We start from the raw sequence: 17500 nt of genomic DNA, 5'->3' as shown, positions 1-17500 counted from the left end.
ACCAATGGATTTTGGATGTCATGCATGACGACAGGAGTACCTCAAACAAGTTAATCATCCCAGCATGGTGTTGTCTCTGAGGCCTGATTTTAGATTAGGGCTCTTCTCTCAATATGGCAAAAACACATACTCGGCTGTGGACACTGGGCCTGTGTGCACTTCTTGTGAAGAAAATGATGCATTAGGACATCCTGAGGAGAGACAGTCTGATATATAGATATATATCTTCTGCATGTGGTTGTTTCGCTCGTGTTTAATAGTTTATATGCTTATTCTGTTTTTACACATTCTGTGTTTACAGCAAGGACCACCCCCCCCACACACACACACACACCTGGGTGCAGATATATTTCCCCCCCCTAATTGTACTCCATTAGCCAAATACATTTAAACTCAGTTTTTCACAATTCCTGACATTTAATCCATAAAAATTCTCTGTTTTAGGTCAGTTAGGATCACCACTTTATTTTAAGAATGTGAAATGTCAGAATAATAGTAGAGAGAATTATTTATTTCAGTTTTTATTTCTTTCATCACATTCCCAGTGGGTCAGAAGTTTTCATACACTCAATTAGCATTTGGTAACGTTGCCTTTAAATGGTTTAACTTGGGTCAAATGTTTCGGGTAGCCTTCCACAAGCTTCCCACAATAAGTTGGGTGAATTTTGGCCTATTCCTCCTGACAGAGCTGGTGCATATATATATATCAGAGAGAGACATGGTGGGAGAATGTCGTCCACAGCACCCAAACGCACTACTCGCCTGTAATTAATTATAAAATCTGTCATTGTCAAAGTGATACAGGGAGAGGTGACGTCCACAACACCAGAACCTGAACCTTACTAGGTATCTACTCTCCTATAATTACAGTAGAGTTTGACACCATGTATCTACTGTCCTATAATTACAGTAGAGTTTGACACCATGTATCTACTCTCCTATAATTACAGTAGAGTTTGACACCATGTATCTACTCTCCTATAATTACAGTAGAGTTTGACACCATGTATCTACTCTCCTAAAATTACAGTAGAGTTTGACACCATGTATCTACTCTCCTATAATTACAGTAGAGTTTGACACCATGTATCTACTCTCCTATAATTACAGTAGAGTTTGACACCATGTATCTACTCTCCTATAATTACAGTAGAGTTTGACACCATGTATCTACTCTCCTATAATTACAGTAGAGTTTGACACCATGTATCTACTCTCCTATAATTACAGTAGAGTTTGACACCATGTATCTACTCTCCTATAATTACAGTAGAGTTTGACACCATGTATCTACTCTCCTAAAATTACAGTAGAGTTTGACACCATGTATCTACTCTCCTATAATTACAGTAGAGTTTGACACCATGTATCTACTCTCCTATAATTACAGTAGAGTTTGACACCATGTATCTACTCTCCTATAATTACAGTAGAGTTTGACACCATGTATCTACTCTCCTATAATTACAGTAGAGTTTGACACCATGTATCTACTCTCCTATAATTACAGTAGAGTTTGACACCATGCATCTACTGTCCTATAATTACAGTAGAGTTTGACACCACGTATCTACTCTCCTATAATTACAGTAGAGTTTGACACCATGTATCTACTCTCCTATAATTACAGTAGAGTTTGACACCATGCATCTACTCTCCTATAATTACAGTAGAGTTTGACACCATGCATCTACTCTCCTATAATTACAATAGAGTTTGACACCATGTATCTACTCTCCTATAATTACAGTAGAGTTTGACACCATGTATCTACTCTCCTATAATTACAGTAGAGTTTGACACCATGTATCTACTCTCCTATAATTACAGTAGAGTTTGACACCATGTATCTACTCTCCTATAATTACAGTAGAGTTTGACACCATGTATCTACTCTCCTATAATTACAGTAGAGTTTGACACCATGTATCTACTCTCCTATAATTACAGTAGAGTTTGACACCATGTATCTACTCTCCTATAATTACAGTAGAGTTTGACACCATGTATCTACTCTCCTATAATTACAGTAGAGTTTGACACCATGTATCTACTCTCCTATAATTACAGTAGAGTTTGACACCATGTATCTACTCTCCTATAATTACAGTAGAGTTTGACACCATGTATCTACTGTCCTATAATTACAGTAGAGTTTGACACCATGTATCTACTCTCCTATAATTACAGTAGAGTTTGACACCATGTATCTACTCTCCTATAATTACAGTAGAGTTTGACACCATGTATCTACTCTCCTATAATTACAGTAGAGTTTGACACCATGTATCTACTCTCCTATAATTACAGTTTAAGTCCTTGCATCATAGCGCAGAAGGATAGTGTTTTAATCACTATAGCACAATCAAAGATCGATTTATAGCCATTAATCTAAAATAATTAATAGAGTTTAAACAATAAACCTTTTCTTTTTGTCATAGACGGATAAGATTAATATGAGATGAAAGTTGAGTTCATAACGAGTTCAGGAAGCCAAGCTTAATCTTTACGTGACTTTCACAGCGGTGTCAGAAGATGTTTTGATCAAGAGATACCTTAAAAAAAAAACATGTAAAAGTTGCAAGACATTTTACAGTTATAAGGAAGGTGAAATCTTACAGTTAGTGGTTTTCCATATTTTAATTACAGTATATTTAGAAAGCATATAAGTCAATTCAAGCCTCATTCATACCATTGTTTTCAATAAGAAAATGATTCACATAAAATATTTAATATTTTTAATATTTTTTTATCATATTTGTACTGTGTACTTTGAGCCTACGTCCTCAAAAGTGACTACACCTCAGCAAGTTAGAACGGTGAGATTTGAACCTTCATTGGAGTATGCAGCAATTACTAGTTATTTCTTATTTCAAGATAAATACTTCCATTTTAGATGACATGTAGCTACGTTTAAGAGGGTTAAATCAAGGGTTCTTTGGCTGTCGCCATAGGAGGACCCTTTAACTAACCTTGGTTTTTGTTGGAGGTAGAACCATTTTGGGTTCCATGTTGAACCCTTTCAACAGAGGGTTCTACTAGACCTGGAACCACAAAAGGGTTCTCCTATGGGGACAGCCAAAGAACCCCGTTGGAACCCTTTTTCTGAGTGTAGAATGTAGGTAGAGTTTGAGACCATGTATCTCTTGTAAACAGAGTTTGAGACCATGTATCTCTTGGAAACAGAGTATAGGTAGAGTTTGAGACCATGTATCTCTTGTAATTAGAGTTTAGGTAGAGTTTGAGGCCATGTATATCTTGTAAACAGAGTTTAGGTAGAGTTTGAGACCATGTATCTCTTGTAATTAGAGTTTAGGTAGAGTTTGAAACCATGTATATCTTGTAATTAGAGTTTAGGTAGAGTTTGAGACCATGTATCTCTTGTAAACAGAGTTTAGATAGAGTTTGAGACCATGTATCTCTTGTAAACAGAGTATAGGTAGAGTTTGAGACCATGTATCTCTTGTAAACAGAGTTTAGGTAGAGTTTGAGACCATGTATCTCTTGTAATTAGAGTTTAGGTAGAGTTTGAAACCATGTATATCTTGTAATTAGAGTTTAGGTAGAGTTTGAGACCATGTATCTCTTGTAAACAGAGTATAGGTAGAGTTTGAGACCATGTATCTCTTGTAAACAGAGTTTAGGTAGAGTTTGAGACCATGTATCTCTTGTAATTAGAGTTTAGGTAGAGTTTGAAACCATGTATATCTTGTAATTAGAGTTTAGGTAGAGTTTGAGACCATGTATCTCTTGTAAACAGAGTATAGGTAGAGTTTGAGACCATGTATCTCTTGTAAACAGAGTTTAGGTAGAGTTTGAGACCATGTATCTCTTGTAATTAGAGTTTAGGTAGAGTTTGAGACCATGTATCTCTTGTAATTAGAGTTTAGGTAGAGTTTGAGACCATGTATCTCTTGGAAATAGAGTTTAGGTAGAGTTTGAGACCATGTATCTCTTGTAAACAGAGTTTAGGTAGAGTTTGAGACCATGTATCTCTTGTAATTAGAGTTTAGGTAGAGTTTGAGACCATGTATCTCTTGTAATTAGAGTATAGGTAGAGTTTGGGACCATGTATCTCTTGTAATTAGAGTATAGGTAGAGTTTGGGACCATGTATCTCTTGTAATTAGAGTTTAGGGATTCTATTCTGTCTGTAAAACTGAAGCGTTAAATATTCCGCGATAGAACTGCAACGGTAATCTAAGATTGAGTGGACAAACTGTAAGTGGTGTTAACCGGGAATTGCAATCTCTGCTAAAAAGATGGAATTTTCCTTTAAATTTCAAATCATATTGTAAAGCTGATTTTTCGTGATACGGATTGAATAGAGTTGAACCCTTTACACTCGTAGGAATTGACCTATATAGGTAAGGATAAATTAAAATGTTTCTTACTGAAGAAATATAAAAACCATATGCATAATCATGGCAGCAATTGACAGGAAACAGTCATTAGACCAACGCTGAGGACACAACAGTTCACCTGGCACAAGAATGAACCAAACATCACACTGTTGATTTTATGTGCATTTTACATTTACTGGATTTTTTCACAGGATTTGAAATCTAAAAATACTTACATTCATTTAACATGATAAGAATATTTATGGGAAATGTAGGGTAGCTGCAATGTGACAAATTACATGAGTTTGAGCGAGAGAAGTTACTGTTGTCTCCAAGTGGCCACACACCTCTCCAGTGTTCACAGTTCCTAAGTCATTTCAATGCACTTTTATGACTCCAGGAAGAGTCTTCAACTGTAAAGTTATTTTGTTGACCTCTCCTAGCTGTGCCGTTGAGGAACTACAGCAAGCACACTTGTTTTGTTTGGAACCCAACCCTAGATCCCAGCCATCACACAATTATTGTGTTTTGTTTTTTTACGCAAATCCCCAAATTCCCCCTCATATTAAATTGCAATCTGGGTTAGATGGGCATCATTTGAAAGCTTGTTCTATTGTCAACATGACTAGCTACGTTATAAAATAGGATCTTACAGTGTTGGGCTTTCACAAGGCGATTCAGACAAACTGATGCTCATTTTGATGCGGATAGAAAGGAGTCTTGAGTGAATTCAGGTGAATTTCCATGGCAACGCTTCAGGACAATACACAGACATAGGCTCCGTTCAGAACAACCCAGGGTATGATGCCATGTTATTTTGTTACTGTTGGCCTACATCAAACATAGTGGTCATAAATGTTGACACTGTATATGACATAGGTTTTATGATATGGAAATGTGAAGTGCACATTTGAACTCACAGGTGTTTGACTTGCTTGTAATGACTTTAACGCAGGTATTTACTATCATCCTCAACGTCTTATCTTCCAAAATACATAGTTATCTGAATTTACAGCATTTCCTCACTCAGACAACAAAAACTTGCAAAAGTTGACCAATTAGCGGAAGGGATGGAGGGCAACTTTTTGTCTCGCATGTGTGTGTGTGTGTGTGTGTGTGTGTGTGTGTGTGTGTGTGTGTGTGTGTGTGTGTGTGTGTGTGTGGTGCTCAAATTCAGAACAGCTGTCAGTTTAAAAACCAATATAGCGCTGTGAAGCGCAGAGCCAGAGGTCTGACCTCAGTTGTAGCATGCTACTGGACATCCACTGCTTTCCAATTTAGGCGCTTATCTATGACCAAAGCTACCATTTTCAACCGGCATACGGGTACAAGTGTAAAGAGCTACTTAGCGTTTCAGACCATATCTGTGTTCGAATACGCATACTAACATACTGTATACTACATACTATATACTATTAGTTCATTTTAGTATACTGTAAACAAATGGTATTGTTTCAGTCTAGCGTACTAGAGCTTCGCCTGTCTACCCGGAAGTTGATGCTGTTGCTATGCAACCTCTTGCTAGCTGGTTAGCATAACAAATGACTAGCTAAACATTTTACAATTTCGTGTGTATTCGTAAATACAAATCAGGAGTGGCAGAGTGCGCCCTGGGCTTTCGTAAATTCAGAGCATTGTCAAGTTGTCCATTAGTCAATTCAGAGCATTGTCAAGTTTTCCATTAGTAAATTCAGAGCATTGTCGAGTTGTCCATTAGTAAATTCAGAGCATTGTCAAGTTGTCCATTAGTAAATTCAGAGCATTGTCAAGTTTTCCATTAGTAAATTCAGAGCATTGTCGAGTTGTCCATTAGTAAATTCAGAGAGTTTCGCTCTCTGGGCGTTCAGAGAGCAAACTGTACGCTCTGGCTGAGGAGTAGGGTTGATCTGAGCGTTCTGACCTGACAATGGCAGTCAAGCACCCACGGCTAACTGGCTAACATTGGCTAGCGACTTCCAGACACAAATGAGAGAAGACCTCAGTCTGACCATGTTACTCACCCTAGCAGAGCTGGTTAGGCTGTTTTCCTGTTATCCAGAGCGTTGGTGACTGTAACTATGCTGCTGGCAACAATTTAAATACGCTTTTTTTGACAACGTTTACTGACACCGGCCACATAGTTAATATACGGCCTGGTAAGATTCTACGACATCCGGGAACTTTTGGCATACTAATTATATCTACACTCTGACCAATAAGCATAGTAACTATATCTACACTCTGACCAATAAGCATACTAACTATATCAATACTCTGACCAATAAGCATACTAACTATATCTACACTCTGACCAATAAGCATAGTAACTATATCTACACTCTGACCAATAAGCATACTAACTATATCAATACTCTGACCAATAAGCATACTAACTATATCTACACTCTGACCAATAAGCATACTAACTATATCAATACTCTGACCAATAAGCATACTAACTATATCTACACTCTGACCAATAAGCATACTAACTATATCTACACTCTGACCAATAAGCATACTAACTATATCTACACTCTGACCAATAAGCATACTAACTATATCTACACTCTGACCAATAAGCATACTAACTATATCTATACTCTGACCTGTAATTAGAGTTTAAGTAGAGTTTGCGACCACGTATCTACTCTCCTGTAATTAAAGTTTAAGTAGAGTTTGAGACCACGTATCTACTCTCCTGTAATTAGAGTTTAAGTAGAGTTTGAGACCACTTATCTACTCTCCTGTAATTATAGTTTAGGTAGAGTTTGAGACCACGTATCTACTCTCCTGTAATTAGAGTTTAGGTAGAGTTTGAGACCACGTATCTACTCTCCTGTAATTATAGTTTAGGTAGAGTTTGAGACCACATATCTACTCTCCTGTAATTAGAGTTTAGGTAGAGTTTGAGACCACGTATCTACTCTCCTATAATTAGAGTTTAGGTAGAGTTTGAGACCACGTATCTACTCTCCTATAATTAGAGTTTAGGTAGAGTTTGAGACCACGTATCTACTCTCCTATAATTAGAGTTTAGGTAGAGTTTGAGACCACGTATATACTCTCCTGTAATTAGAGTTTAGGTAGAGTTTGAGACCACGTATCTACTCTCCTATAATTAGAGTTTAGGTAGAGTTTGAGACCACGTATCTACTCTCCTTGTAATTAGAGTTTAGGTAGAGTTTGAGACCACGTCAGTGTCAATGTCAACACACTGAAAGCATTCCTCACGGTCAGTTAGGGTGAGGAGTGGAAATCAGGAGTGGGAAAGACAGGTTACATTTAGGGAGATAGATGGGTGTGTGTGTGTGTGTTTGTGTGTGTGTGTGTGTGTGTGTGTGTGTGTGTGCGTGCATCTGTGGTGCGTTCCTGCGTGCGTACGTCTGTATGTGCATATCTGTGGTGGGTTTGTGTGTTTGTGTGTGCGTGTGCGTGTGTGTGTGTGTGTGCGTGTGTGTGTGCGTGTGTTTATGTACCATACACCTCCTGTATTTCTGTAAAGGTTGGACCGTGGCTGAGCTCCACCCTTCCAATCCAACAAACCAAATTAATGACTTTGTCCCTGAATCTCTCTGGCATCAGGTTTCGTAATGCACCCACACACCCTCGCACACACACACCCACACACACGCACACACACACACACCCACACACACACGCACACACCCACCCACACACACACGCACACACACACACGCACAAACGCAGTAATGCATGTTTTTCTTTCCATGGGCTTAGAGCCTGAATGGCTTCTGAGGTTGAATGTGTAATCAGAATATATATATATCGTTCTGTTGCAATGGTAATTGATGTTAAAGTGGAATGGTAATTGATGTTAAAAATGGAATGGTAATTGATGTTAAAAGTGGAATGGATTTAGAGAAAGGGGAATATGGTTTTCACATTGTTTCAAATTCTTTAAGAATCAAAGGCTTTAGATACATTGTCTTCATGCCGGGGCTTTGGTCTCAAAGAATTATAGGCAGACCTGTTGTGTATATCAACCAACATGCACTAAGTGTTAACATTGACAAAGAGTACACACAATATTCATCTCCTTTCACCTGGGTTTTTCCATAACCTGAAATAATGTTCAATAACTGTTTTTCCTCTGTGAGCTCTGAACAGGAAATCACTCTAGAAAATAACGTGAGGTTTTTTCAAGGCTTATCTTTGAGTGAACATGTCGGTTAGTCTTTCAAGATCAATGTCACCCTCACACATCAAAAATGCAATTCATCTCTCTCCTTCTGTCTCAGGATGCTGTGCAATGGGGTCCTGTCTTAAGTCTAGTCTCAATAGGCTCTGATAGGTCTATGTGTACTGTGGGGCCTGCTAGACTGTAGACTGTGCTGCTCTGATAGGTCTGTGTACTGTGGGGCCTGCTAGACTGTAGACTGTGCTGCTCTGATAGGTCTATGTGTACTGTGGGGCCTGCTAGACTGTAGACTGAGCTGCTCTGATAGGTCTATGTGTACTGTGGGGCCTGCAAGACTGTAGACTGTGCTGCTCTGATAGGTCTATGTGTACTGTGGGGCCTGCTAGACTGTAGACTGAGCTGCTCTGATAGGTCTATGTGTACTGTGGGGCCTGCTAGACTGTAGACTGTGCTGCTCTGATAGGTCTATGTGTACTGTGGGGCCTGCTAGACTGTAGACTGAGCTGCTCTGATAGGTCTATGTGTACTGTGGGGCCTGCTAGACTGTAGACTGAGCTGCTCTGATAGGTATATGTGTACTGTGGACTGTGCTGCTCTGATAGGTCTATGTGTACTGTGGACTGTCCTGCTCTGATAGGTCTATGTGTACTGTGGTGCCTACTAGACTGTAGACTGTGCTGCTCTGATAGGTCTATGTGTACTGTGGACTGTCCTGCTCTGATAGGTCTATGTGTACTGTGGACTGTGCTGCTCTGATAGGTCTATGTGTACTGTGGACTGTGCTGCTCTGATAAGTCTATGTGTACTGTGGACTGTGCTGCTCTGATAGGTCTATGTGTACTGTGGACTGTGCTGCTCTGATAGGTCAGTGAAATACAGGTCTCCTCCTCTGACTTCTCGGGAATCCCACAATTCCCCTTAATCCTTCCTCTGTTTTTCCTGTCTGTCCCCTGAGGCCCTCTCACTTCTCAGGTCAACATCCATCCCTTCATCTTCTTCTATGCATCCATCTATCTCCATCTATTCCCTCTGGGCTACATAAATCACTGATTCCCAGAAGTCCTCTGCTTCACTGTGACCTCTCTATAACCGATGACATGAGAAGATATATCCATAGTGTGACAGCTCGCAAACATGCTGAATATCATCATGTCATAGACAGACCAGACTGAAACTGAACACAAACTAAACTACATTTGAAGTTTGAGAGGTCATAGACAGACCAGACTGAAACTGAACACAAACTAAACTACATTTGAAGTTTGAGAGGACATAGACAGACCAGACTGAAACTGAACACAAACTAAACTACATTTGAAGTTTGAGAGGTCATAGACAGACCAGACTGAAACTGAACACAAACTAAACTACATTTGAAGTTTGAGAGGACATAGACAGACCAGACTGAAACTGAACACAAACTAAACTACATTTGAAGTTTGAGAGGACATAGCCAGACCAGACTGAAACTGAACACAAACTAAACTACATTTGAAGTTTGAGAGGTCATAAACAGACCAGACTGAAACTGGTTGATAGTACAGGTTTAGACTGTTTGACTAAAATAACATTTTGAGACACACAAGTAGCATCGTTGGGTTTATCTTGATGATGGTTTGTATGGGTTTGTAGAGAATTCATTTTTGGGCAGACTATAGCTTCCATTCTGAAATATCTCTCTCAGTTCATATTAAAAATAGCTAAATATCCATGACAATAGTCAAATGTTTCTCTCTGTGACATTACTGATGTTGACAAACAAACTGACAAATATTCCAACAAAATTCACACAGTTCATAAACAATAACGGTACACAGTCCTCGACATCACCACATTGTGTCTTCGCGATCCACAGCACGATGATGTCACCTCTAAAACGGTCTTATTCTTTCCACAGCAGAGGTATGCAGATCTAGATAATAGGCCTCATGAACTTCTTTGAGGAAAAGATTATGATTATTAGAAAGCAAATTACGGACTCCTCTTTAAACCTGCGTATTCCTCCAAACCTCAGTTGTCCTGAGTCTGCACAACTCTGCCAGGACCTAGGATCAAGAGAGACGCTCAAGTCTTTTAGTACTATATCTCTTGACACAATGATGAAAATAATCATGGCCTCTAAACCTTCAAGCTGCATACTGGACCCTATTCCAACTAAACTACTGAAAGAGCTGCTTCCTGTGCTTGGCCCTCCTATGTTGAACATAATAAACGGCTCTCTATCCACTGGATGTGTACCAAACTCACTAAAAGTGGCAGGAATAAAGCCTCTCTTGAAAAAGCCAAACCTTGACCCAGAAAATATAAAAAACTATCGGCCTATATCGAATCTTCCATTCCTCTCAAAAATTTTAGAGAAGGCTGTTGCGCAGCAACTCACTGCCTTCCTGAAGACAAACAATGTATACGAAATGCTTCAGTCTGGTTTTAGACCCCATCATAGCACTGAGACGGCACTTGTGAAGGTGGTAAATGACATTTTAATGGCAACGGACCGAGGCTCTGCATCTGTCCTCGTGCTCCTAGACCTTAGTGCTGCTTTTGATACCATCGATCACCACATTCTTTTGGAGAGATTGGAAACCCAAATTGGTCTACACGGACATGTTCTGGCCTGGTTTAGATCTTATCTGTCGGAAAGATATCAGTTTGTCTCTGTGAATGGTTTGTCCTCTGACAAATCAACTGTAAATTTCGGTGTTCCTCAAGGTTCTGTTTTAGGACCACTATTGTTTTCACTATATATTTTACCTCTTGGGGATGTTATTCGAAAACATAATGTAAACTTTCACTGCTATGCGGATGACACACAGCTGTACATTTCAATGAAACATGGTGAAGCCCCAAAATTGCCCTCGCTAGAAGCATGTGTTTCAGACATAAGGAAGTGGATGGCTGCAAACTTTCTACTATTAAACTCGGACAAAACAGAGATGCTTGTTCTAGGTCCCAAGAAACACAGAGATCTTCTGTTGAATCTGACAATTAATCTTAATGGTTGTACAGTCGTCTCAAATAAAACTGTGAAGGACCTCGGCGTTACTCTGGACCCTGATCTCTCTTTTGAAGAACATATCAAGACCATTTCGAGGACAGTTTTTTTCCATCTACGTAACATTGCAAAAATCAGAAACTTTCTGTCCAAAAATGATGCAGAAAAATTAATCCATGCTTTTGTCACTTCTAGGTTAGACTACTGCAATGCTCTATTTTCCGGCTACCCGGATAAAGCACTAAATAAACTTCAGTTAGTGCTGAATACGGCTGCTAGAATCCTGACTAGAACCAAAAAATTTGATCATATTACTCCAGTGCTAGCCTCTCTACACTGGCTTCCTGTCAAAGCAAGGGCTGATTTCAAGGTTTTACTGCTAACCTACAAAGCATTACATGGGCTTGCTCCTACCTATCTCTCTGATTTGGCCCTGCCGTACATACCTACACGTACGCTACGGTCACAAGACGCAGGCCTCCTAATTGTCCCTAGAATTTCTAAGCAAACAGCTGGAGGCAGGGCTTTCTCCTATAGAGCTCCATTTTTATGGAACGGTCTGCCTACCCATGTCAGAGACGCAAACTCGGTCTCAACCTTTAAGTCTTTACTGAAGACTCATCTCTTCAGTGGGTCATATGATTGAGTGTAGTCTGGCCCAGGAGTGGGAAGGTGAACGGAAAGGCTCTGGAGCAACGAACCGCCCTTGCTGTCTCTGCCTGGCCGATTCCCCTCTTTCCACTGGGATTCTTTGCCTCTACCCTGTTACGGGGGCTGAGTCACTGGCTTACTGGGGCTCTCTCATGCCGTCCCTGGGGGGGGGGTGCGTCACCTGGGTGGGTTGATTCACTGTTGTGGTCGGGCCTGTCTGGGTTGGCGCCCCCCCCTTGGGTTGTGCCGTGGCGGAGATCTTTGTGGGCTATACTCGGCCTTGTCTCAGGATGGTAAGTTGGTGGTTGAAGATATCCCTCTAGTGGTGTGGGGGCTGTGCTTTGGCAAAGTGGGTGGGGTTATATCCTTCCTGTTTGGCCCTGTCCGGGGTGTCCTCGGATGGGGCCACAGTGTCTCCTGACCCCTCCTGTCTCAGCCTCCAGTATTTATGCTGCATTAGTTTATGTGTCGGGGGGCTAGGGTCAGTTTGTTATATCTGGAGTACTTCTCCTGTCCTATTCGGTGTCCTGTGTGAATCTAAGTGTGCGTTCTCTAATTCTCTCCTTCTCTCTTTCTTTCTCTCTCTCGGAGGACCTGAGCCCTAGGACCATGCCCCAGGACTACCTGACATGATGACTCCTTGCTGTCCCCAGTCCACCTGGCCATGCTGCTGCTCCAGTTTCAACTGGCCTGGGCCCTAGGACCATGTCCCAGGACTACCTGACATGATGACTCCTTTCTGTCCCCAGTCCACCTGGCCATGCTGCTGCTCCAGTTTCAACTGTTCTGCCTTACTATTATTCAACCATGCTGGTCATTTATGAACATTTGAACATCTTGGCCACGTTCTGTTATAATCTCCACCCGGCACAGCCAGAAGAGGACTGGCCACCCCACATATGCTCTCTCTAATTCTCTCTTTCTTTCTCTCTCTCTGAGGACCTGAGCCCTAGGACCGTGCCCCAGGACTACCTGACATGATGACTCCTTGCTGTCCCCAGTCCACCTGACTGTGCTGCTGCTCCAGTTTCAACTGTTCTGCCTTATTATTATTCGACCATGCTGGTCATTTATGAACATTTGAACATCTTGGTCATGTTCTGTTATAATCTCTACCCGGCACAGCCAGAAGAGGACTAGCCACCCCACATAGCCTGGTTCCTCTCTAGGTTTCTTCCTAGGTTTTGGCCTTTCTAGGGAGTTTTTCCTAGCCACCGTGCTTTTACACCTGCATTGTTTGCTGTTTGGGGTTTTAGGCTGGGTTTCTGTACAGCACTTTGAGATATCAGCTGATGTACGAAGGGCTATATAAATACATTTGATTTGATTTGATTTGATGATAAGACTTCTGCGTTGAAAACTCCAGGCCTGGAAGCCAACTGAGTCTGGAGAAATAAACAAGTTGTGTGAACTGAACCACCAGAAGAGAACAACACAGGGAGAGAGCAACACAGGGAGAGAACTACACAGGGAGAGAGCTACACAGGGAGAGAGCTACACAGGGAGAGAACTACACAGGGAGAGAGCTACACAGTGAGAGAGAGCTACACAGGGAGAGAGCAACACAGGGAGAGAACTACACAGGGAGAGAGCTACACAGGGAGAGAGAGCTACACAGGGAGAGAGCAACACAGGGAGAGAACTACACAGGGAGAGAGCTACACAGGGAGAGAACTACACAGGGAGAGAGCTACACAGGGAGAGAACTACACAGGGAGAGAACTACACACAGGGAGAGAGCTACACAGTGAGAGAACTACACAGGGAGAGAGAGCTACACACAGGGAGAGAGAGCTACACACAGGGAGAGAGAGCTACACAGGGAGAGAGAGCTACACACAGGGAGAGAACTACACACAGTGAGAGAACTACATACAGGAAGAGAACTACACACAGGAAGAGAGATACACAGGGAGAGAGCTACAAACAGGAAGAGGGCTACACAGTGAGAGAACTACACACAGGAAGAGAGCTACACATGGAGAGAACTACACAGGGAGAGAACTACACACAGGGAGAGAGCTACACAGGGAGAGAACTACACAGGGAGAGAGAGCTACACACAGGGGAGAGAGAGCTACACACAGGGAGAGAGAGCTACACAGGGAGAGAGAGCTACACACAGGGAGAGAGCTACACAGGGAGAGAGAGCTACACAGGGAGAGAGAGCTACAACGGGAGAGAGAGCTACAACGGGAGAGAGAGCTACAACGGGAGAGAGCTACACAGGGAGAGAGAGCTACACAGGGAGAGAGACCTACACACGGGGAGAGAGAGCTACACAGGAAGAGAGCTACACACAGGGAGAGAGAGCTACACACAGGAAGAGAGCTACACAGGGAGAGAGACCTACACACGGGGAGAGAGAGCTACACAGGAAGAGAGCTACACACAGGGAGAGAGAGCTACACACAGGAAGAGAGCTACACAGGGAGAGAGAGCTACACAGGGAGAGAGAGCTACACAGGGAGAGAGAGCTACACACAGGGAGAGAGCTACACAGGGAGAGAGAGCTACACAGGGAGAGAGCTACACAGGGAGAGAGAGCTACACACAGGGAGAGAGCTACACAGGGAGAGAGAGCTACACAGGGAGAGAGAGCTACAACGGGAGAGAGAGCTACAACGGGAGAGAGCTACACACAGGGAGAGAGACCTACACACGGGGAGAGAGCTACACAGGGAGAGAGCTACACAGGGAGAGAGCTACACAGGGAGAGAGCTACACACAGGGAAAAACAGCTGCTGTAATTAATGACCAGTTGAGAAATAAGACAATCAAGGGAAGAGAAAGTATTCTCAACGCTGCAAAGTGTGTGCGTTCGCATGTTTTCCGTAATTCAAACAACATACCCTGTCGTTAAGCTAGATATTCCCTAAACCAACAATTTCTTCCACATGTAATTAATGATCACTACTTCAACTTCCAATTAATTTCCTCATAGGTGAAAGTTCTCCTGAGAGAGAGAGAGTTCAACACAACACCGCCTGGGAAAAACAGAGGAACTGAGGAAACTGCCTCTCAACATAAAATCATAGAACAAAATGTTTTGGTCCGGGTGTTGTGCAAGTTTTAATCCTGTTACTTGATGCTAACCACAAGAATCCTAATTCATTATTAGAACCATTCAAACGGTAGAGAGACACAGGGAGAGAGCTACACAGGGAGAGAACTACACAGGGAGAGAGAGCTACACACAGGGAGAGAGAGCTACACACAGGGAGAGAGAGCTACACAGGGAGAGAGAGCTACACACAGGGAGAGAGCTACACAGGGAGAGAGAGCTACACAGGGAGAGAGAGCTACAACGGGAGAGAGAGCTACAACGGGAGAGAGAGCTACAACGGGAGAGAGCTACACAGGGAGAGAGAGCTACACAGGGAGAGAGAGCTACAGACAGGGAGAGAGCTACACAGGGAGAGAGACCTACACACGGGGAGAGAGAGCTACACAGGAAGAGAGCTACACACAGGGAGAGAGAGCTACACACAGGAAGAGAGCTACACAGGGAGAGAGAGCTACACAGGGAGAGAGAGCTACACAGGGAGAGAGAGCTACACACAGGGAGAGAGCTACACAGGGAGAGAGAGCTACACAGGGAGAGAGCTACACAGGGAGAGAGAGCTACACACAGGGAGAGAGCTACACAGGGAGAGAGAGCTACACAGGGAGAGAGAGCTACAACGGGAGAGAGAGCTACAACGGGAGAGAGCTACACACAGGGAGAGAGACCTACACACGGGGAGAGAGCTACACAGGGAGAGAGCTACACAGGGAGAGAGCTACACAGGGAGAGAGCTACACACAGGGAAAAACAGCTGCTGTAATTAATGACCAGTTGAGAAATAAGACAATCAAGGGAAGAGAAAGTATTCTCAACGCTGCAAAGTGTGTGCGTTCGCATGTTTTCCGTAATTCAAACAACATACCCTGTCGTTAAGCTAGATATTCCCTAAGCCAACAATTTCTTCCACATGTAATTAATGATCACTACTTCAACTTCCAATTAATTTCCTCATAGGTGAAAGTTCTCCTGAGAGAGAGAGAGTTCAACACAACACCGCCTTGGAAAAACAGAGGAACTGAGGAAACTGCCTCTCAACATAAAATCATAGAACAAAATGTTTTGGTCCGGGTGTTGTGCAAGTTTTAATCCTGTTACTTGATGCTAACCACAAGAATCCTAATTCATTATTAGAACCATTCAAACGGTAGGTGGCATATACAACATTAGATGGTGGGTGGTGAGGGAATGGTGGGTAGGGAAGGAATGGTGGGTGGTGAAGGAATGGTGGGTGGGGAAGGAATGGTGGGTGGTGAAGGAATGGTGGGTGGTGAAGGAATGGTGGGTGGGGAAGGAATGGTGGGTAGGAAAGGAATGGTGGGTGGGAAAGGAATGGTGGGTAGGAAAGGAATGGTGGGTGGGTGGTGAAGGAATGGTGGGTGGTGAAGGAATGGTGGGTAGGAAAGGAATGGTGGGTGATGAAGGAATGGTGGGTGGTGAAGGAATGGTGGGTGGTGAAGGAATGGTGGGTGGTGAAGGAATGGTGGGTAGGAAAGGAATGGTGGGTGGGTGGTGAAGGAATGGTGGGTGGTGAAGGAATGGTGGGTAGGAAAGGAATGGTGGGTGATGAAGGAATGGTGGGTGGTGAAGGAATGGTGGGTGGTGAAGGAATGGTGGGTGATGAAGGAATGGTGGGTGATGAAGGAATGGTGGGTGGTGGTTAATGGTGGGTGGTGAGGGAATGGTGGGTGGTGGTTAATGGTGGGTGGTGGTTAATGGTGGGTGGTGAAGGAATGGTGGGTGGTGGTTAATGGTGGGTGGTGTGGGAATGATATTGTATGTTTTGCTGGTTGCCCTTCCCAAGTCTCTAGGATCTAGTCTTTCTCCTCAGGGATTTGGAAGAGTAAAAATAATAGATACAGTACTTGTTGTCAGTTTGCTGTTGCAGTAAGGGAAATGCATCATCGAATGTTATGACACTTTCAAAAATGGTCTTCATTAGTCATTTCATCCTTTTTTTTTAAGTATTTGATGCAATACACGCAAAGTGGGATGTAGTACACGCAAAGTGAGATGTAGTACACGCAAAGTGAGATGTAGTACACGCAAAGTGAGATGTAGTACACGCAAAGTGAGATGTAGTACATGCAAAGTTGATGTAGTACACGCAAAGTGAGATGTAGTACACGCAAAGTGAGATGTAGTACACGCAAAGTGAGATGTAGTACACGCAAAGTGGGATGTAGTACATGCAAAGTGGGATGTAGTACATGCAAAGTTGATGTAGTACACACAAAGTTGATGTAGTACTCACAAAGTGAGATGTAGTACACACAAAGTGGGATGTAGTACATGCAAAGTGGGATGTAG

The 17500-nt window shown here is 42.5% G+C and overlaps 1 protein-coding gene across 2 annotated transcripts in view; it reads right to left on the bottom strand.

Moving 5' to 3' along the window:
* Nucleotides 1-17500, bottom strand: part of LOC115114039 (vasoactive intestinal polypeptide receptor) — a 126459-nt gene that overhangs the window by 65603 nt on the left and 43356 nt on the right. The gene's annotated exons all lie outside the window — the stretch shown is intronic.

Source organism: Oncorhynchus nerka, linkage group LG9b (genome assembly GCF_034236695.1).
Source record: "Oncorhynchus nerka isolate Pitt River linkage group LG9b, Oner_Uvic_2.0, whole genome shotgun sequence".
Lineage (NCBI taxonomy): Eukaryota > Metazoa > Chordata > Actinopteri > Salmoniformes > Salmonidae > Oncorhynchus > Oncorhynchus nerka.
This window is presented reverse-complemented; position numbering and strand designations above follow the sequence as displayed.